Raw genomic sequence first — 22,304 nt, 5'->3', positions numbered from 1 at the left:
TGATGTTTTCTTGGTACTTATTTAATTTGGGTTTCGAGTATTTTCGACTGCAAGAATAGCACATCTGCCACTGGGAGCTGCCATGATATTGGTAGAAACAAAAAGTCATTATGCAAGTGTGAATATAGCCTAGGGCCAATGTGAACCTTGCCTTGCGTCAAATCCGCTGCGAATCCGCAGCAAAAACTGCAAAGTGTGAACATAGCCTAAGGGATTCTCAATCAAGACTGAAGAAGGCAATTGTACAAAAAGCTCATGCTGTGTTTATTAAAATGTATATTACTTTCTAATAGCCCATATCATTTTCCTAAATTGCATGTGGAATAACATAATTATATGTTGGATTGCATTTAGAAAATATTCTCATTTCAATGTGCGGAATAATTCATGTCACATGTTCGATTATTATCCAAAATCTGCATTTGTCTGTAATCCCTGAAGGGAAATGTCTAGTACAGCAGTCCCTGGAGCACTGATTCGGGACTTTTCATTTTTAATTAGCCTTCTAAACTTGTAAAGTGTCTCCTCCATCAGTAGAAAGTGATTGTAATGCACAGCTGCCTTCATTAAGTTGTCATATCATATTTGTGGAAGTGTCTGCTTAGTGCTTAATACTGTCTGCAGATTTTGATGAGTGACTATTTTGCTTAAATGAAGATTAAAATATGGTTATGGCAAGCATTTTATTTAAGCCACATCCAAAATGCTTTTGCTAGATAAAGATATAATATATACATTCTTTTTTTCCGATAGTGATTGTATAGCGTAATTGTTATTTAGTTGCTAAGAGAAATAATAATAATTTTATATATTTATTTTGTATCTTAGAGGCAATGTCCCCTTTTGACCATCACTTTAGAGCTAATTAACCTCCCAAAGACTAGGGCCTAATTTAACCTTAATGATCAATCATCTTTTTCCATTTTTATTTTTCATAGACTCATTCCAAGAACAATAATGCTTTTTTTATTTTTTTCGTCTACATTGCTATAGTACGGTTTGTATTTTGGAGGGTGAGTTATCAGTAGTATTATATTCTGTGTTACATACAACTTATTGATCACTTTTTATTAAATTTTTTGGAAGGTGACATGAACAAAAAATAAACAGCAATTCTGGATTATTTTATTAGTAGATATTGTTCACCATTCATTATAATTGACATGTATATTTACTCTGAAATTTGATACAATATTGACAATACCAAAACTACATATTTTAATATAGACATAGCTGATTGACTGGTGTTACTGATGAACTTTTGATTATTTTTTATTTCATTTTTTTGTGAGCTGGGATGAATAAAAACAGCAATTCTGGCATTTTTTATGCTGTGTTCACCGTGCTGAATAAAGGTAATAAAGGTACAAATTGTTATTGATGCAACAATACCAAATATGTGTCTTTTTTGGTATCTTTTTTTAATGAAAACAAAACTTTTTATTGGAAAACTAAAAATTTGGAGGGGGGGGGGGAAATTGAAAAGAAAAAACCCAATGAAACACTTTTTATGTAACAATAGCTTTTTGTAGTCTCACAATGTGACTTAACATAAAATCCTTTAATCGCTTAGATAATGCACTGCACTACATGTGTAGTGCAGTGCATTATCTACATCTAAAAATGTTACACTCAAATGCAGCCTAAAGTGACGTACCCAGGGGGGTCAGCCGGGGCATGTGCCCCGGGCGCAGCCGACAGGGGGGCGCCAGCGGGCCGCCTGATGATGCGGCGGTCCAAGGAGGCTCCTCGTCCTGTACTGAGCGGTCACATGGTACTGCTCATTATAGTAATGAATATGTGGCTCCACCTCCCGTAGGGGTGGAGCCGCATATTCATTACTGTAATGAGCGGTAATGGTGACCGCTCAGTACAGGAAGAAGCTGCTGGTGCCGGGGATGCAGGGACTGCACCGCGCCAGGAGCAGGTGAGTATAACGGGGAGCGCAGCGCTGCGCGATATTCACCTGCTCCTCGTTCCAGCGCTGCTCCATCTTCAGCAGTGACTCTGAGGTCAGAAGGCACGGTGAAGTGATTAGTCAGTGAAGGAGATGCTGAAGATGGAGTGGCGGCTGGAACGAGGAGCAAGTGAATATTGAAAGTGCCGGGGGCCTGAGCGACGGAGAGGTGAGTATGTGATTTTTTTGTTTTTATCGCAGCAACAGCAAATGGGGCAAGTGTCTGTATGGAGCATCTTATGGGGCCATAACGTTTGTGCAGCACTATATGGGGCAAGTGTCTGTATGGAGCATCTTATGGGGCCATAACGTTTGTGCAGCACTATATGGGGCAAGTGTCTGTATGGAGCATCTTATGGGGCCATAATGTTTGTGCAGTACTATATGGGGCAAGTGTCTGTATGGAGCATCTTATGGGGCCATAACATTTGTGCAGCACTATATGGGGCAAGTGTCTGTATGGAGCATCTTATGGGGCCATAACGTTTGTGCAGCACTATATGTGGCAAGTGTCTGTATGGAGCATCTTATGGGGCCATAACGTTTGTGCAGCACTATAATGGGGCAAGTGTCTGTATGGAGCATCTTATGGGGCCATAACGTTTGTGCAGCACTATATGGGGCAAGTGTCTGTATGGAGCATCTTATGGGGCCATAACGTTTGTGCAGCACTATATGTGGCAAGTGTCTGTATGGAGCATCTTATGGGGCCATAACGTTTGTGCAGCACTATAATGGGGCAAGTGTCTGTATGGAGCATCTTATGGGGCCATAACGTTTGTGCAGCACTATATGGGGCAAGTGTCTGTATGGAGCATCTTATGGGGCCATAACATTTGTGCAGCACTATAATGGGGCAAGTGTCTGTATAGAGCATCTTATGGGGCCATAACGTTTGTGCAGCACTATATGGGGCAAGTGTCTATATGGAGCATCTTATGGGGCCATAATTAACGTTTGTGCAGCACTATATGGGGCAAATATCTTTATGGAGCATCTTATGGGGCCATAATCAACATTTCTGCAGCACTATACGGGGCAAATGTCTCTATGGAGCATCTTATGGGGCCATAATCAACGTTTCTGCAGCACTATATGGGGCAAATATCTTTATTGAGCATCTTATGGGGCCATAATCAAAGTTTCTGCAGCACTATATTGGGCAAATGTGTCTATGGAGCATCTTATGGGGCCATTATTAACCTTTATGCAGGATTATATGGGGCTCCTGATTCAATATGGATATTCAAAAACACTTAACCTACTGATGTCTCAATTAATTTTACTTTTATTGGTATCTATTTTAACGTTATGGGGATTCAGGAATGTACCTTGGCTTGGTCATACAGTTTCAATAGAGTTAAAGTTCAAATGCGGGAGGTTTGGGGGGGGGCGCCAAACTTATCCTTTGCCCCAGGTGCAGGAAAGGCTAGATACACCTCTGGCAGCCTAATAGAAGTGTAGATATATGGCAGATCTGAAAACTATCATTAGGCCACTAGTTGCAGTAAGAACCAATCACATTAATGGAGTGCCGAGAGTTGATAGAAGAAATGATCTCCCAATGTGAAATTCCTCATGTGCTCCCATCACTATTGACATTGACATCTGAGAGACTAAAGTTCTGGGATTGGCGCTAGCTGCAATCCCAATACATGCAATAGGAACTTAACTGTAAAGGTCGCTCCAGCGGTAGATGGCACAGGTGTAAGTCCTCCCAATCACAGACGCACTTCATGCCAATCACATACATATACTGCAGTAAGTTACATGTCATCAGGATGTACATATGTGAACATGGATTGTTGTAAATACATTGTGCACTATGAGGTGTTGATCCTGAGTTATAACCTGTGTTTTAACCAGAGCTGCATTCATACTTCTGTTGACTGTTAGTGAAGATGCCAGAAAACTGAAGGACAAACCACTTCAGGAACAAAATTAAAATATATTATCATATTGATATTGATATACCATGTAGATATTGGTTGTCGCTGTAAAGATTTAAGTTTTAATTTTTGCAGAAATCTAATGCAACTCTGGACTAAAATAAAGACAGTTATTCAGGATTATTACAAGACAGGTATTACAAGGTGAAAAAAAAGTAACGAGAACCTGTCATGTAAAATAACACTATAACCCAGCAAGTCAATAGCGTTCTGACACTGTGCGACGCCCACACTGAGAGCCCTGCTGCCGGGAGGAAATATATTTCACTCCTCTCGGTAGGCTCGCTCTATCAGTCACGGGGTGGCGCCGGCACGGTTTCAGTTACCGTTCTTTGCATAGAGAGTGTCGGCTATAACTGCGCCCCCGGCCCTGACTGACAGCTGGCTGGAGGTGCAATTACAGTCACCGCTCTCTATGCAAAGAGCGGTGACTGAAACTGTGCAAGTGCTTCCACTATGACTAAGAGCGAGCCTACTGGGAGAAAATAAAGGAGTATTCCCATCTCCAAGATCCTATCCCAAAATGTAGTAGATGTAATAATAATAACATTAGCAAATACCTCCAATTAGAAATCTAGTATAGTTATTCTGATTCGCTGTCTCTTTCCTCTTGTGCAGTCAATGCAGGACCTAAGGTATCCATGGTTACACCTAAGGTCCTGCAATGCCTGCACATGAGGATCAGAACTTTGTCCTAAAAGAATAAATCGTTCTCTTCATGTATTTTTTTTAAAATAAACATGTAAGTACTTGTTCTTGTCTCATGCCGCAAATGGAATTACTTGTAGGCTCGTACAATCTGTGACTTGTGCTGCAAATACCAAGGCACTCTAAATTCTAGTTATGCACTTCATCTGTCTTCTTTGTCCAGACTTGCCATAAGACTTAAAGTTTAGTCTTTCAGGATTGTGCAATGTGTAAACTAAGTGCAAAATAAAATATGCAACTGCTGTCTAAATTATATGTATCCAGTGTGTCGACCTTTGGATTTTATAGTTCTTCATCTTCTCGGTCCCTAAAGGGCAAGTGGAGAGGCCGTTGTCCTTAGTTTTGTAATACTGAGCTAAATAATTAAATGAATGTAATAGGTCTACTGATGCTTACAGTATATAGGTATGTGTATATCCATTGAAACATGGGCCGACACTGACAGTAAAGGGGCCAAGTGCAGGACATGTAACTGGTCCCTCCCCCCCGTCTCCTGCATATGCACATTTACATATAAAATAAGCACATGCTATACAATACACATACATATACATAGTGCAAACATACACACAAGCATATATAAAATACGCACGTACACAAATAACACATACGCAGTGGCAATTGGGTAACACACTTATTCAGGTGACCAGGCAATTAACATGATAATTAATTGCTACGAATGTATTTGTTATTTGTATGTAAGCTTTACTATATGAGGGTTTGTTTTATTTTGCCAGAGAAACTATAATAATCTTTATTTTTATATACCGCTAACATATTCCGCAGCGCTTTACAGTTTGCACACATTATCATCGCTGTCCCCGATGGGGCTCACAATCTAGATTCCCTATCAGTATGTCTTTGGAATGTGGGAGGAAATCGGAGTACCCGGAGGAAACCCACGCAAACACAGAGGGAACATACAAACTCCTTGCAGATATTGTCCTTGGTGGGATTTGAACCCCGGACCCCAGCACTACAAGGCTGCAGTGCTTACCACTGAGCCACTGTGCTGCCCCTATAAACTATATATATATATATATATATATATACATCCTTTATGCATATACTATAAACTATAGTCTTTTAAGTGCCATTTTGCTATATGCACATGTAAGTATTACATTTGAGCTAACTTTTTGTGGGTTTAGTGGAGAAAAAAAAAACAGTTGCACCATTTTTTACACTTTCAGTAATTAATTGCACGAAATCATGCAGCTGCAGGGGCTGTCAGACACAGCCAGACTTCCCATAGGGACGGCAGAGATGGTTTAATACCATCTTTACCTTCCCGATCACTGTATACACTGCACTGAATAAGCGTTGTGTATACGGTGTAGGAAGCTCTTACAGCACTTCCTACTCCCGACCCAGTGATTATGTGATTGCTGGGTTTATGCAGGCAGTCGGAGCAGCTGGGTCCTAGGAGACCGAGCCTGCTCTTCTATGTAGGCAAGAAGCTGAGTTTGCCTTGTAACATAGTTACATTACAATTAATATACCAATTAATATAGCAATCTTATTTACAGGAGAAATGAGATTTAAAGGGAATCTGTCAGTAGGATCAATCAATGTCAGTTTTGACATGTCTCACACTGGTAATGCCCCCTTTCATTTAAAATAAGCTCTGGAGGCAGTCTCTAGGAGATCTAGGCGTGACCCATAGATCCTAACAACTCATTTACATAGAAAAATGTGGATTTCTCTGGAATATCGGATTGCAGATATCAAAGTGTAATTTTATTCAACTTCCTATGACCTGTGTGTCCATATATCGAGGGGTTAGGAGGGCTAATCTTTCTGACAGATTCCCTTTATTAAAGGACAAGGTTAATTGTGGGATTTTTTAAGTCAGTTTACGTTTTGTAGCGTAGTATTCGTTGCAGTGTTCTCCACCAAATTCTTCAAAATGGTGCTTGCAGTTTATGAATTTAGTGCAATGTAAAAGACTTTTTTTTTTTTCTTTAACCTTTTTTACAACCTTTTAGTGAAAAAAGTTGCATGTTTCTCAAAAATTAACTCCATAGTGGACTGAAGACTGGAGTATATTTGTGACTTTTCATAAAGTTGCAAATGATGAACCTGGAAACCCTAAACTTTGTCCACAGTTTTAAATAAAAATTAGGGGGAAGTAAAAAACAGGCAGAAAAAATCAAAGCTGGGGAAACAAATGGACGCAAGTACAATATTGGGCCTGGAATATTTCAGTGTTGAAATGCCCCCCCATAGGTCTTTTATGGGAACAATTTGTTTGAATATCCAAACAAGAATTTTTTTTTACAAGTTTATGAACGTATAAGAAAGAACACAAAACTGCCTGGTCAGGAATGGGGAGATATGCCCTTAAACTGGTTAAATGAGGTTGTAGACTAAAGTGCTTATGACTGTATAGTGGACCTAATTGGCTCATTAGAGCTTAGATACTCATCTCTGTAGTAACTATCTGGGGCGCGTAATGCCATCACACCCCAATGTCCTCGTACACCAAGGTCCAGAGCTTGTGATCCCCTTCCAATTACCTGTTGGAGAAAGTCAAGTATTGATCTGTTACCACCTCACTTGTTAGTCTGATGCGGCCCCCTGGTTTCCTCAGCCCCCACAGCTGCTGCATGCTTTGCTTCTACATGTGCATTTCCTTGGTTACAACTATTAATGATAATGGAAGACATATATTCTGACTTATATGAACTCTGCAATCACATAATGACATGCAGAACATGCCAAAGCAGTCTATTTTGCCGGCAGTCTACCCCTTGTGATTCACATTAACCTCTATGCTACTTTATTGTTTTTCATTCAACTGGAAATGATAAAAAATAATTTATTCAATCCTCAATTCTCCTCTGATTTTGTTTCTTTTTTCTCTGGGAAATTAAAATGCTCAGGAGGCAGGTACGGTTCAATCTGTGCACCGCATGCGGCATTACCGATATGGTTGCATGGCAACCAGCCGAGATTTCCATGGAGTGACCGTGTGATCCAGCAGAATTAACCCCTTCTTTTTGGATCCAACAATAATGATTAAAAAAAATCCCAGCTGTGCTTATTACTAGGGCTGCAGAGTACATTACATGAACACAACACATTATCAATAAAATATGGTATCAGATGAATGCTCTTGGAGAAGTGTTTCAAATTATCTCTCTCCAAGTAAAAAACGATCTCACTAGCGCCACTTATCGGACATAGCTACAAAATAAGAGTGAATGAATAACCAAGACTTGCAATTAGCTAAGTCAGACACACATCTGTGAATACTTCATGAGGACCCAACGGGGTTTGACTGTGTGAAACAGCTCCCATTGATACAGCACTGGGGAGAAGTATACTGGCTGTCATTAAAACAGTTCTCAGAGAAATGTACCAAAATATATAAATAAAATAAATAATACACATTTAAATATTAATACTTTTTTTAAATATCTTTCTATAGCATACAGGTAAACTTTACCTACTGCACTCTGTCGGGATTCCAAGATGGCCGCTACCATCAATCACAACCAGTCCTAGATTTCAGAGGACACACAGTAGGAGTAGGACAGGCTGCAGGAAGCAAGAGGGGCAGCACGATGGCTCAGTGGATAGCATTGCAGCGCTGGGGTCCTGGGTTCAAATCCCACCAAGGACCATATCTGCAAGGAGTTTGTATGTTCTCCTCGTGTTTGTGTGGGTTTCCTCCGGGTACTCCAGTTTCCTCCCACATTCCAAAGACATACTGATAGGGATTCTAGATTGTGAGCCCCAACGGGGACAGAGATGATAATGTGTGCAACCTGTAAAGCACTGCGGAATATGTTAGCGCTATATCAAAATAAAAATTATTATTATTATTATGAGACAGAGGTCACGTCAGAGTAGCGTCCTGTCAGTCATCACCTATGCAAATTCATAGGGGAAGAGGACTACTCTAGTGCCACCTATTGGGAGTGGCAATCCTAAAAGTCACTATCCACCCGGCAACGAGCCTTGCAATGTGACTTAGGATACAAGCCAAATCAGAATCTCAATTTGCAGACAATGTTTTGAGGTGGTGCCCCTCATCAGTGAAAAGTATTTATTATTATTATTTATTTTTTATAGCGACATTTGTTCCATGGCGCTTTACATGTGAGGTATGAGATCTACCGTAGTTTGGATGGATCCAAGGGGTAATATTTTTCCTTGTGGACAATGGCATGCCTAACCTGGCATGCCAATGTGAGGAGGCTTATTAGCTTTGCAGTTTCTCCTCTGGCAAATTAACCCCTTAACAACCAGGATTATGTTTTATTTTGCATTTTCATTTTTTGCTCCCCTTCTTCCCAGAGCCATAACTTTTTAATTTTTTGGTCAAAATGGCCATGTGAGGGCCTGTTTTTGCGGGACGAGTTGTACTTTTGAACAACACCATTGGTTTTATCATGTTGGGTAACAGCAAGCAGGAAAAAAATTCAAAGTGCAGTGAAATTGAAAAAAAAGTGCAATCCCACACTTGTTTTTTGTTTGGCTTTTTTACTAGGTTCACTAAATGCTAAAACTGACCTGTCATTATGATTCTCAAGGTCATTACGAGTTCATAGACACCAAACATGTCTAGGTTCTTACTTATCTAAGCGGTGAAAAAAAATTCCAAAGTTTGTAAAAAAAAAGTTGCCATTTTCCAAGACCCATAGCGTCTCCATTTTTTGGGATCTTGGGTTGGGTGAGGGCCTATTTTTTTGCATACTGGGCTGATGTTTTTAGTGATACCATTTTGGTGCAGATACGCTATTTTGATTGCCCGTCATTGCATTTTATTGCAATGTTGCAGTGACCAAAAAAACGAGATTCTGGCGTTTCTAATTTTTATCCCACTACGCCATTTACTGATTTGATTATTGTTTTTTTATATTGATAGATCGGGCGATTCTGAACGCGGCGATACCAAATATGTGTAGGTTTGATTTTTTTTTAATTGTTTAATTTTGAATGGTGCGAAAGGGGAGTGATTTGAACTTTTATGTTTTTTTTATTTTTTAATATTTTTTAAAACTTTTTTTTACTTGCTTCAATAGCCTCCATGGGAGGCTAGAAGCTGCACTTGTCTGATTGCCTCTGATACGTAGAGCAGAGCTGCAGCCCTGCTCTATGTATCAGAAATGTTCACTTGCTATGAACGCCGACCACTAAGTGGCGCTCATAGCAATTCAGCAATGACAACCACAGGGGTCTTCTCCTGATCCCAGGTTGTCATGCCAACCAATCAGCGACCTGCGGTCATGTGACACGGGCACCGATGGGGGGAGGAGAGGACGCGCTTCCTGCCCCTGGGAAAAGTTCCCACGCTCGAGTTCATATGAGTTCATCCAGCAGAGGGCGCATCACCGCGACTCAAGGTAACTACAGGACATTCCCCTGCACTCCATTCATTCACAAAATTTTACAGACAAGAGCACAACTGCATTAGCAGAGCTCCTGGGTGTAAAATGATTTAACCCCTTCAGATGGATTTACATCTTGGGACGTGACTGAATGACGGAAGGTATGGGATATTGTTGATTTTTTTTTTTTTTTTTTTTACAGAACAAGGGTCTTCAGGTGGATTAAGAGTATAATAAAATATTAAAACACCCTGTGTCTTTATTTCATTAAAATACTTTTTAATAATGTGTGTGTGTTTTATTAACCATTTCGTACTATTGGATTAATAATGGATAGGTGTCATAATTGATGCCTCTCCATTATTAACCTGGCTTAATGTCACCTTACAATAGCAAGGTGACATTAACCCTTCATTACCCCATATCCCACCGCTACACGGGAGTGGGAAGAGAGTGGCCAAGTGCCAGAAAAGGCGCATCTTCCAGATGTGCCTTTTCTGGGGTGGCTGGGGGCAGATGTTTTTAGCCAGGGGGGGGCCAATAACCATGGACCCTCTCTAGGCTATTAATATCTGCCCTCAGTCACTGGCTTTACCACTCTGGCGGAGAAAATTAAGCAGGAGCCCACGTCAATTTTTTCCACGATTTAACCCTTTATTTTACAAGCTAGAGCGCCCAAATTTTGCACATACACACTACTAACACATTAGTAGTGTGGAAAATGCAAAAAAAAGGGATATGAGATGGTTTACTGTATGTAAACCATGTCTCATATCCTGTCGGGTTTGTGAAGTCGATAGCAAAAGCCGGCAATTGAATTACCGGCTTTTGTGCTATCTCGCGCTGAATTAAATATAAATACAGTGTGTATATATATATATATATATATATATATATATGTGTGTCTCAATGACATATATATATGCAGTATATAGACTGTATATATGTTTTAACGAACATTTGAGCCCATAAATCCATTACATATCGGTTTTGCAAGCCTGCGAGAAAATATCGCAGTACGGATGCCATACGAATTACATACGGAGGATGCCATGCGCAAAATACGCTGCCACACCCTGCCTACGGATGACAAACGGATCACTATTTTGGGAACATTTCTGCGTATTACGGCCGTAAAAAACGGACCGTATTTTCATACGCTGAGTGTGACGCCGGCCTAACTGTGCTGAGTCGGTCAGCCCTTCTTGGTGTGATGTGGTTGCTGTGTACTCTGCCAATTAGCTGCCTCCCATCTCGGGCCGGTTTCACACGTCAGTGGCTCCGGTACGTGTGATGACAGTTTCCTCACGTACCGGAGACACTGACTCACGTAGACACATTAAAATAAATGTGTCTCTGCACATGTCAGCGTGTTTTCACGGACCGTGTGTCCGTTTGCAAAACACGTAGACATGTCAGTGTTCGTGGGAGTGGAGCGCCCCTGTAGGGCTATGGGGTACTCGGTACCGGGCCCCTCGGTTCTCAAGGGGATGTCATGGTGGCTGACCCAGTCCGTGGCCCTAGGGACGTCCGTTGTAAATGGGGGGACGGTCTTTAAAGGGATAATGTTCGTGACGCCACCTGTGGTATTCGGTCAGGGAGACCGACGCTGCTTAGGGGTCCGCTGGGGTGATGTGATTGCAGCTAGATGGTATACCTTCCCACAGGTGAAGTGTATCCCCAGGGCTTCCCAGAGTGTAGCTGGTGGATGGTGTGATGCGCAGTGAAGAATGAGGACACAAGGTTGCAGTCTCTTTGCCTTTTTACTGATGGCTTCAGCATCCACAGTCCAGGGTACGGACCACGGGGTAGGCAGAGTCCGGCCGGTCTGAAGGCAAATCCAGAGTCCCCTTATCCAGGTGGAAATCACTAGCCTTCCACTAGCGCCTGGGTGTTGTAGTACCTCCCTGCTGAGCTTCTCGGTAAGGTCCTCACAACTGATGTTGGTGTTCTAGATGTTATGTCTTTCTCTCTGTCCCCCTGATGGAATGGATAGGACAAACCCGTATGACTGGTGGCCTGAGGCTTTTTACAGGGACTCTATCACGCCCCGGCCCCCACAAGTTTCCACCATGCCTCCTGGGTATAGGTCGGGCAGCTAACGTGGAATTAACTGTCCTGCCGGTCTCTGGAGCAAGGCTTGAAGACGATTACTCCCTCGGTGTTCCGGCTACCGGATTCTGCGCCTCAGAAAGGAGGCAGCCTTTTGCAGGGCAGAACTCCTTCTGGATTCCTCTCCTTGTGCTATGACTTCGTTTCTCACCCTCTACAATACAATTCTCTTTCGTGTCCTTCCTTAGGATGCTGCCGCATGTGGGCCAGGCGCAGCTCCATGGCCTTCTGTCTAGGTCTCTGAAAGGATCCCACCCCTGTCAGGGACCCCTCTGTCTGCAGCTCTTTGATGTTCTTCCTTCCCCTCTGGCTGCCCGACAGGGTGCTGCCTGGGTGAAGCCAAATCAGCTTCTGCCTAACTTCCTATCCAGCCCACCAGTTTTACCTAATTGTGAAGAGTGCCCTACTAAATAGGAGCGTAGCTCCCCCTGGTGGACTCGAGTGTGAAGTGTGGTGTATGGTTTGTGATACCTGGTAAAGAGATCTCCTTTATTGCCTTCAGATGTAACATCACTCCCCCTGGTGGAAGAACGACATTACTGCAATGACCAGGACTCTGGGGCACTGCAGAAGTGCACGGATCACACAGACCCATTAAAGTCAATGGGTCCGTGTAAACACGTACCGCACATGGATGCTGTCCGTGTGCCATCCGTATGCTGTCCTATGTGCGTTTTTCCTGTCATAGGGTTAAAATTTTAAAATTTGTTGCAATACACGGACACACATACAGCAAATGGACAGCACACCTGGTGGAAGAACAACATTACTGCAACGACCAGGACTCTGGGGCGGTGCATTCCCCCCCTGTCATGATTCTCAATGGCGAGAGAACATAGCCCAGCATATATGAGAACTAGCTCTTGGAAGATGGAAACTATACTGACCATGAACTAAACCTGCCGCACAACTAGAAGTGGCCGGGTAGCATGCCTACGTTTTTTTATCCCTAGATGCCCAGCGCCAGCCGGAGAACTACCTAATCCTAGCAGAGGAAAAGACAGTCCTGGCTCACCTCTAGAGAAATTTTCCCAAAAGGCAGACAGAGGCCCCCACATATATTGGCGGTGATTTTAGATGAAATGACAAACGTAGTATGAAAATAGGTTTAGCAAAAATCGAGGTCCGCTTACTAGATAGCAAGAAGACAGAAAGGGCACTTTCATGGTCAGCAGAAAACCCTATCAAAACACCATCCAGAAATTACTTTAAGACTCTAGCATTAACTCATAACACTAGAGTGGCAATTTCCGCTCACAAGAGCTTTCCAGACACAGTAACGAAACAGCAGCTGTGAACAGGAACAAAATGCAAAAACACACAAGGACAAAAGTCCAACTTAGCTGGGAGTTGTCTAGTAGCAGGAACATGCACAGAAAGGCTTCTGATTACATTGTTGACCGGCATGAAACTGACAGAGGAGCAAGGTTATATAGCGACTCCCACATCCTGATAGGAGCAGGTGAACAGAGGGGATGATGCACACAAGTACAATTCCACAAGTGGCCACCGGGGGAGCCCAGAATCCAATTTCACAACAGTACCCCCCCCCTCAAGGAGGGGGCACCGAACCCTCACCAGAACCACCAGGGCGATCAGGATGAGCCCTATGAAAGGCACGGACAAGATCGGAGGCATGAACATCAGAGGCAGTGACCCAAGAATTATCCTCCTGACCGTATCCCTTCCATTTGACCAGATACTGGAGTTTCCGTCTGGAAACACGAGAGTCCAAGATCTTTTCCACAACGTACTCCAACTCACCCTCAACCAACACCGGAGCAGGAGGCTCAACGGAAGGCACAGCCGGTACCTCATACCTGCGCAACAATGACCGATGAAAAACATTATGAATCGAAAAGGATGCAGGGAGGTCCAAACGGAAGGACACAGGGTTAAGAATCTCCAATATCTTGTACGGGCCGATGAACCGAGGCTTAAACTTAGGAGAAGAAACCCTCATAGGGACAAAACGAGAAGACAACCACACCAAGTCCCCAACACAAAGCCGAGGACCAACACGACGACGGCGGTTGGCAAAAAGCTGAGTCTTCTCCTGGGACAACTTCAAATTGTCCACCACCTGCCCCCAAATCTGATGCAACCTCTCCACCACAGCATCCACTCCAGGACAATCCGAAGATTCCACTTGACCGGAGGAAAATCGAGGATGAAACCCCGAATTACAGAAAAACGGGGACACCAAGGTGGCAGAGCTGGCCCGATTATTGAGGGCGAACTCCGCCAAAGGCAAAAAAGCAACCCAATCATCCTGATCCGCAGACACAAAACACCTCAAATATGTCTCCAAGGTCTGATTAGTCCGCTCGGTCTGGCCATTAGTCTGAGGATGGAAAGCAGACGAAAAAGACAAATCTATGCCCATCCTAGCACAGAATGCCCGCCAAAATCTAGACACGAATTGGGTCCCTCTGTCAGAAACGATATTCTCCGGAATACCATGCAAACGAACAACATTTTGAAAAAACAGAGGAACCAACTCGGAAGAAGAAGGCAACTTAGGCAAGGGAACCAGATGGACCATCTTAGAGAAACGGTCACACACCACCCAGATGACAGACATCTTATGAGAAACAGGCAGATCCGAAATAAAATCCATCGAGATGTGCGTCCAAGGCCTCTTCGGGATGGGCAAGGGTAACAACAATCCACTAGCCCGAGAACAACAAGGCTTGGCCCGAGCACAAACGTCACAAGACTGCACAAAGCCTCGCACATCTCGTGACAGGGAAGGCCACCAGAAGGACCTTGCCACCAAATCCCTGGTACCAAAGATTCCAGGATGACCTGCCAACGCAGAAGAATGAACCTCAGAGATGACTCTACTGGTCCAATCATCAGGAACAAACAGTCTACCAGGTGGGCAACGATCAGGTCTATCCGCCTGAAACTCCTGCAAGGCCCGCCGCAGGTCTGGAGAAACGGCAGACAATATCACTCCATCTTTAAGGATACCTGTGGGCTCAGAATTACCAGGGGAGTCAGGCTCAAAACTCCTAGAAAGGGCATCCGCCTTAACATTCTTAGAACCCGGTAGGTAAGACACCACAAAATTAAACCGAGAGAAAAACAACGACCAGCGCACCTGTCTAGGATTCAGGCGCCTGGCAGACTCAAGGTAAATTAAATTTTTGTGGTCAGTCAATACCACCACCTGATGTCTGGCCCCCTCAAGCCAGTGACGCCACTCCTCAAAAGCCCACTTCATGGCCAAAAGCTCCCGATTCCCAATATCATAATTCCGCTCGGCGGGCGAAAATTTACGGGAAAAAAAAGCACAAGGTCTCATCACGGAGCAGTCGGAACTTCTCTGCGACAACACCGCCCCAGCTCCGATTTCAGAAGCGTCGACCTCAACCTGAAAAGGAAGAGCAACATCAGGCTGACGCAACACTGGGGCGGAAGAAAAGCGGCGCTTGAGCTCCCGAAAGGCCTCCACAGCATCAGGGGACCAATCAGCAACATCAGCACCCTTCTTAGTCAAATCAGTCAATGGTTTTACAACATCAGAAAAACCAGCAATAAATCGACGATAAAAGTTAGCAAAGCCCAAAAATTTCTGAAGACTCTTAAGAGAAGAGGGTTGCGTCCAATCACCAATAGCCTGAACCTTGACAGGATCCATCTCGATGGAAGAGGGGGAAAAAATGTATCCCAAGAAGGAAATCTTTTGAACCCCAAAAACACACTTAGAACCCTTCACACACAAGGAATTAGACCGCAAAACCTGAAAAACCCTCCTGACCTGCTGGACATGAGAGTCCCAGTCATCCGAAAAAATCAGAATATCATCCAGATACACAATCATAAATTTGTCCAAATAATCACGGAAAATGTCATGCATAAAGGACTGGAAGACTGAAGGGGCATTTGAAAGACCAAAAGGCATCACCAAATACTCAAAATGGCCCTCGGGCGTATTAAATGCGGTTTTCCACTCATCCCCCTGCTTGATTCGCACCAAATTATACGCCCCACGGAGATCAATCTTAGAGAACCACTTGGCCCCCTTTATACGAGCAAACAAATCAGTAAGCAGTGGTAACGGATATTGATATTTAACCGTGATTTTATTCAAAAGTCGATAATCAATACACGGCCTCAAAGAGCCGTCTTTCTTAGACACAAAGAAAAAACCAGCTCCTAAGGGAGATGACGAAGGACGAATATGTCCCTTTTCCAAGGACTCCTTTATATATTCTCGCATAGCCGCGTGTTCAGGCACAGACAGATTAAATAAACGACCCTTAGGGTATTTACTACCCGGGATCAAGTCTATGGCACAATCGCACTCCCGGTGCGGAGGTAGTGAACCAACCTTGGGTTCTTCAAAAACGTCACGAAAGTCAGACAAGAATTCAGGAATCTCAGAGGGAATAGATGATGAAATGGAAACCAAAGGTACGTCCCCATGAGTTCCTTTACATCCCCAGCTTAACACAGACATAGCTCTCCAGTCGAGGACTGGGTTATGAGATTGCAGCCATGGCAATCCCAGCACCAAAACATCATGTAGATTATACAGCACCAGAAAGCGAATAACCTCCTGGTGATCCGGATTAACACGCATAGTCACTTGTGTCCAGTATTGTGGTTTATTACTAGCCAATGGGGTGGAGTCAATCCCTTTCAGAGGTATCGGAGCCTCCAATGGCTCCAAATCATACCCACAGCGTTTGGCAAAGGACCAATCCATAAGACTCAAAGCAGCGCCAGAGTCGACATAGGCGTCCGCGGTAATAGATGACAAAGAACAAATCAGGGTCACAGATAGAATAAACTTAGACTGTAAAGTGCTAATTGAAACAGACTTGTCAGGCTTCTTAGTACGCTTAAAGCATGCTGATATAACATGAGTTGAATCACCACAATAGAAGCACAACCCATTTTTTCGTCTAAAATTCTGCCGCTCGCTTCTGGACAGAATTCTATCACATTGCATATTTTCTGGCGTTTTCTCAGTAGACACCGCCAAATGGTGCACAGGTTTGCGCTCCCGCAGACGCCTATCGATCTGAATAGCCATCGTCATGGACTCATTCAGACTCGCAGGCACAGGGAACCCCACCATAACATCCTTAATGGCATCAGAGAGACCTTCTCTGAAAATCGCCGCCAGGGCGCACTCATTCCACTGAGTAAGCACAGACCATTTGCGGAATTTTTGGCAGTATATTTCAGCTTCATCTTGCCCCTGAGACAAGGACATCAAGGCCTTTTCCGCCTGAAGCTCTAAATGAGGTTCCTCATAAAGCAACCCCAAGGCCAGAAAAAACGCATCCACATTGAGCAACGCAGGATCCCCTGGTGCCAATGCAAAAGCCCAGTCTTGAGGGTCGCCCCGGAGCAAGGAAACTACAATCCTGACCTGCTGTGCAGGGTCTCCGGCAGAGCGAGACTTCAGGGACAAAAACAATTTGCAATTATTTTTAAAATTTTGAAAGTGAGATCTATTCCCCGAGAAGAATTCAGGCAAAGGAATTCTAGGCTCAGACATAGGTGCATGAACAACAAAATCTTGCAAATTTTGTACCTTTGTGGCGAGATTATTCAAACCTGTAGCTACACTCTGAAGATCCATTTGAAACAGGTGAACACAGAGCCATTCAAGGATAAGAAGGAGAGAAAGAGAGGAAGGCTGCAGTATAGGCAGACTAGCAAGTGATTCAATTAAGAGCACACTCAGAACTAGAGGAAAAAAAAAAAAAAAAATTGTAGCAGACTTCTTTTTTCTCTCCTTTCTCAGCCAGTAATTTAACCCTTTTTTTTGGGCCGGTCAAACTGTCATGATTCTCAATGGCGAGAGAACATAGCCCAGCATATATGAGAACTAGCTCTTGGAAGATGGAAACTATACTGACCATGAACTAAACCTGCCGCACAACTAGAAGTGGCCGGGTAGCATGCCTACGTTTTTTTATCCCTAGATGCCCAGCGCCAGCCGGAGAACTACCTAATCCTAGCAGAGGAAAAGACAGTCCTGGCTCACCTCTAGAGAAATTTTCCCAAAAGGCAGACAGAGGCCCCCACATATATTGGCGGTGATTTTAGAGAAATGACAAACGTAGTATGAAAATAGGTTTAGCAAAAATCGAGGTCCGCTTACTAGATAGCAAGAAGACAGAAAGGGCACTTTCATGGTCAGCAGAAAACCCTATCAAAACACCATCCAGAAATTACTTTAAGACTCTAGCATTAACTCATAACACCAGAGTGGCAATTTCCGCTCACAAGAGCTTTCCAGACACAGTAACGAAACAGCAGCTGTGAACAGGAACAAAATGCAAAAACACACAAGGACAAAAGTCCAACTTAGCTGGGAGTTGTCTAGTAGCAGGAACATGCACAGAAAGGCTTCTGATTACATTGTTGACCGGCATGAAACTGACAGAGGAGCAAGGTTATATAGCGACTCCCACATCCTGATAGGAGCAGGTGAACAGAGGGGATGATGCACACAAGTACAATTCCACAAGTGGCCACCGGGGGAGCCCAGAATCCAATTTCACAACACCCCCCCCCCCCATTAAATCCAGTACTCCCAGACTGGGAAAAGAAAACAACAATACATTAGCAAAAGACATGCAAAACTCTTTGAAATGCTATAAAACAAATCAATTTAACTGTTGTTTCCCTTTATGGGAGGTGAGGACACTTGAACGTTGCAAACAATAACATATTTACATTTGCTCACTTCATCTGAAATTTACAGGTATACTATTTACTAAGTGCATATGCAAACATCTTATCTTTATTCAAGTATAAAACAGTTATTCTTTCCTAAGTGCAAACTTTGGACTAACCAACTAACTCATTAACTCACTAGTTCACTAACCCTACGGGTTCACTTTATTGAATTGCAGAACAGCTTATCACCCCCCCTACGGGCTCACTGTATCTTCCTTCAATTTTATTCAGAGTACATCATTTCAAACTATTTCTTATTCTACATACTATCAGCTATGTAACCATTACTACTAGATTGCATTAACTCACTATCTATTATATTAACCCTATAATATATTAACTTTTTATCAAGATGCAAGAATTCAACATTCCCTTTAAGGGCAAAACAACACTCAAGTTTTTCAATGAGGTAGTGCAAAGTAATCACATCATCAATATTCAAGTCAATTTAAAGGTGACGTGATGCGAAGGACCCGTGACGAACCCCCAACGTTGGCCTTGGGTGAGCTATAAGATGTGTAATCCTGACCCGGAATTCTGCCACACCAACGGGTTTTTCTTCAGGTCTGTGAAGTAAAGTTATTTTTTACAGCAAGTTTAACAGCAGTTTCTGTTAAGAGGCAGTCTCTGTAAAAGCCTCCTTTGTAAAACCAGTAGGAGGCACCTTTAAGAAGGTGCAAACTATTTACAAGCAGTTCAGGAATCATTCACCGTCCATGATCCTACAGTCTTTAAGGCCATGATGAACTTGTGCAACAAAAGATAGGATCCCTTTAAACAGGGGATCCCTTTAAGAATTAACCCTAGACGGGTTCAGTACTTGAAAGTAGCAGCAAAGGACGAACAGTTAACTACTTACATTCTTTTCAGTCAATACTCACTTGGATGACTTCCAGGGCTTTACCTGGCACATAATCCTTCCTGCCCTGGGAAGGGTAGGGTTCAGGGTTACACCCGATGCCAGATAAACCCCGTTGGTTTGTCTTTCATGGATTGTTAAGTCATGAGCAGCTATGGAGGTCTGCATAGCTTGAGTATGGGCATTTGCTGCAGCAGAGGTAGCGGCTGCTACAGGGCCTATCAGCAGTCCTTCGGTCACCGGGGCAGGGTCGGCGTTCTTCTCAATCTCAAGATCTCCTTTATTGCCTTCAGATGTAACATCACTCCCCCTGGTGGAAGAACGACATTACTGCAACGACCAGGACTCTGGGGCGCTGCAGGAGCGCACGGATCACACGGACCCATTAAAGTCAATGGGTCCGTGTAAACACGTACCGCACACAGATGCTGTCCGTGTGCCATCCGTGTGCTGTCCGTGTGCGTTTTTCCTGTCATAGGGTTAAAATTGTAAAAATTGTTGCAATACACAGACACATGTACAGCAAACGGACAGCACATGTACCGCACACGGACAGCACACGGACCCTAAAAATGTACTCACAGACATCACACAGATCCCACACGGATGGCCTACGTGAGCACACGGACACATGGACATGGATAACTCCGTTACCGTTTTCTCCGGTACCGGAATTATCTGGACGTGTGAGACTGGCCTCATACAGCATGAGTTTCATACACACATGCTGAGCCTGAGAGACTGCAAGGTGACCCTCATACAGGAGAAACTAGGGAAAGATACTACAGCTGCATCCCCCTCCTACTCCTCCTATTCTCTAATATGTACGTGCAGCGCCCAGAGTCCTGGTCGTTGCAGTATTGTAGCTCTTCCACTAGGGGGAGTGATGGTACGTCTGATGGTACTAAAGGAGTTCACCTGACCAGGTATCACAGTCACACACTACACTTCACACTCCGGCCACCAAGGGGAGCAAAAGGTTCTATCTATTAGGCCACTCCTCACACTCGGGTAAAACTGGGGGTTGGATAGGAAGTTAGTGAGAAAGCTACCTGGGTTCGACCCAGAGAAGACCTGTCAGGCAGACAGGGGGAGAAGGAGGAACATCTGAGCTGCAGACAGAGGTCCCTGTCAGGGGTGGGATCCTGACAGAGACATAGCAAGAGATAGAACGTTACGGAGCTGCGCCTGCACCTCATTGCGGCAGCATCCTAAGGACAAGAAGCAAAGTATATTGTGGAGAAGTGAGAAACGAGATCACAGCACAAGGAGATAATACCAGGAGGAGTCCTGCCTTAAGATCGGCAACATCCTTCTGAGGCACGTAGCCGGTGGCCGGAACACCGAGGGAGTAATAGGCTCTACGCATTACTTCAAACAACGTCAGGACAGTTAATTCCAAGTTGGCTGCCCAACCTTTAACCTAATGAAGACAACGGAGGCAAATTGTGGGAGAGGGGCGTCTCTAGGGTCCCTATAAAATAGCTCCAGGCCTACCCCGTCATATGGGTCATCCTATCCATACCATCTGGGGGACGGAGAGAGAGAAATAGAAACATACACGACAGTTGAGAGGACTATCCCGTGGTGCTCAGCAGGGAGGTACTTTAACACACAGGCGCTAGTAGGAAGGCTACTGATGTCCACCTGCAAAGGGAACTCTGGATGTGCCTTCGGACCGGCCGGATTCAGCCAGCCCTGTGAACAGTGCTCTGGACTGTGGACGTAGAAGTCTTCAGTAAAATGTAAAGAGACTGCAACCTTTGTGTCCTCGTTATTCATCGCGCCTACAACGTCCACCATCACTACCTACATATCTGGGAAGCCCTGGGGACATACTTCACCTGTGGGAAGGTATACCATCTAGCTGCCATTCCATCACCCCAGCGGACCCCTAGCAGCGTCGGTCACCCTGACCGAATACCACAGGTGGCGTCACGAACACTAGACAAACTACACCTTTAATTGGGCGCCCCTTAGCAGGGCCACGGACTGGGTCGGGCCACCGTGACATCCCCAGAACCGAGACAGAGGGACCCGGTACCGAGTACCCCATTGCCCTGCGCCTGGGGGCGATCCATACTACTCGCAGAAAATTGTATAGAGCCAGAATAACATACTTTACAAATGTATCCATAGGTATGATTTAAAGGTAAAATATGCAAGATTTACAGTTAGTTCTTTGAAAATTGACTTGACTACACCACAACTCCTCTATTTTTTAATCCTTTATTGGCCTGGGATGTCTATACCTCCCAAAGAAGTGAGTTATTAGAGCTGCACATGCGCCGCCTCCTCTCCATCCACTCTCCGCCAGGATGTCTATTAGACATTTATGACATATTCTGTGAAGACTTCTTCTTCTAAGTTGATGTAGAAAGCTTCTTTCCTGTGGCTGCAGTAGCTGCCTCCTAGTTGTGGTACACGTCTGAGTGTGAAATGATCATCAGATAAAAACCCTACATTAATTTTGGTATTTTTTTCTGTTGTAATTAGGTTGCCCTTATGTTTCCTATTTCCAAACTAAATAATTCAGTAAGTTTTAAAATAGGATATGGCATTATTTCATTATCATGAGGGTTTGGATATCTGGGAACCCCAATAAAGCTGAGAATGAAGAGACTGCAACATTTTTTTCAACTCTTATTAACCTGTATAGCAGAGTCCGAACA

The 22,304-nt window shown here is 43.8% G+C and overlaps 1 protein-coding gene across 2 annotated transcripts in view; it reads left to right on the top strand.

The window, feature by feature from the left end:
- TMEM108 (transmembrane protein 108) overlaps window positions 1-22,304 on the top strand; it is a 307,097-nt gene that overhangs the window by 221,444 nt on the left and 63,349 nt on the right. The window lies entirely within an intron of this gene.

This window comes from Ranitomeya variabilis, chromosome 6 (assembly GCF_051348905.1).
Source record: "Ranitomeya variabilis isolate aRanVar5 chromosome 6, aRanVar5.hap1, whole genome shotgun sequence".
NCBI lineage: Eukaryota > Metazoa > Chordata > Amphibia > Anura > Dendrobatidae > Ranitomeya > Ranitomeya variabilis.
The sequence above is the reverse complement of the archived record's forward strand: the minus strand, read 5'-3'. Positions and strand labels throughout refer to the sequence as shown.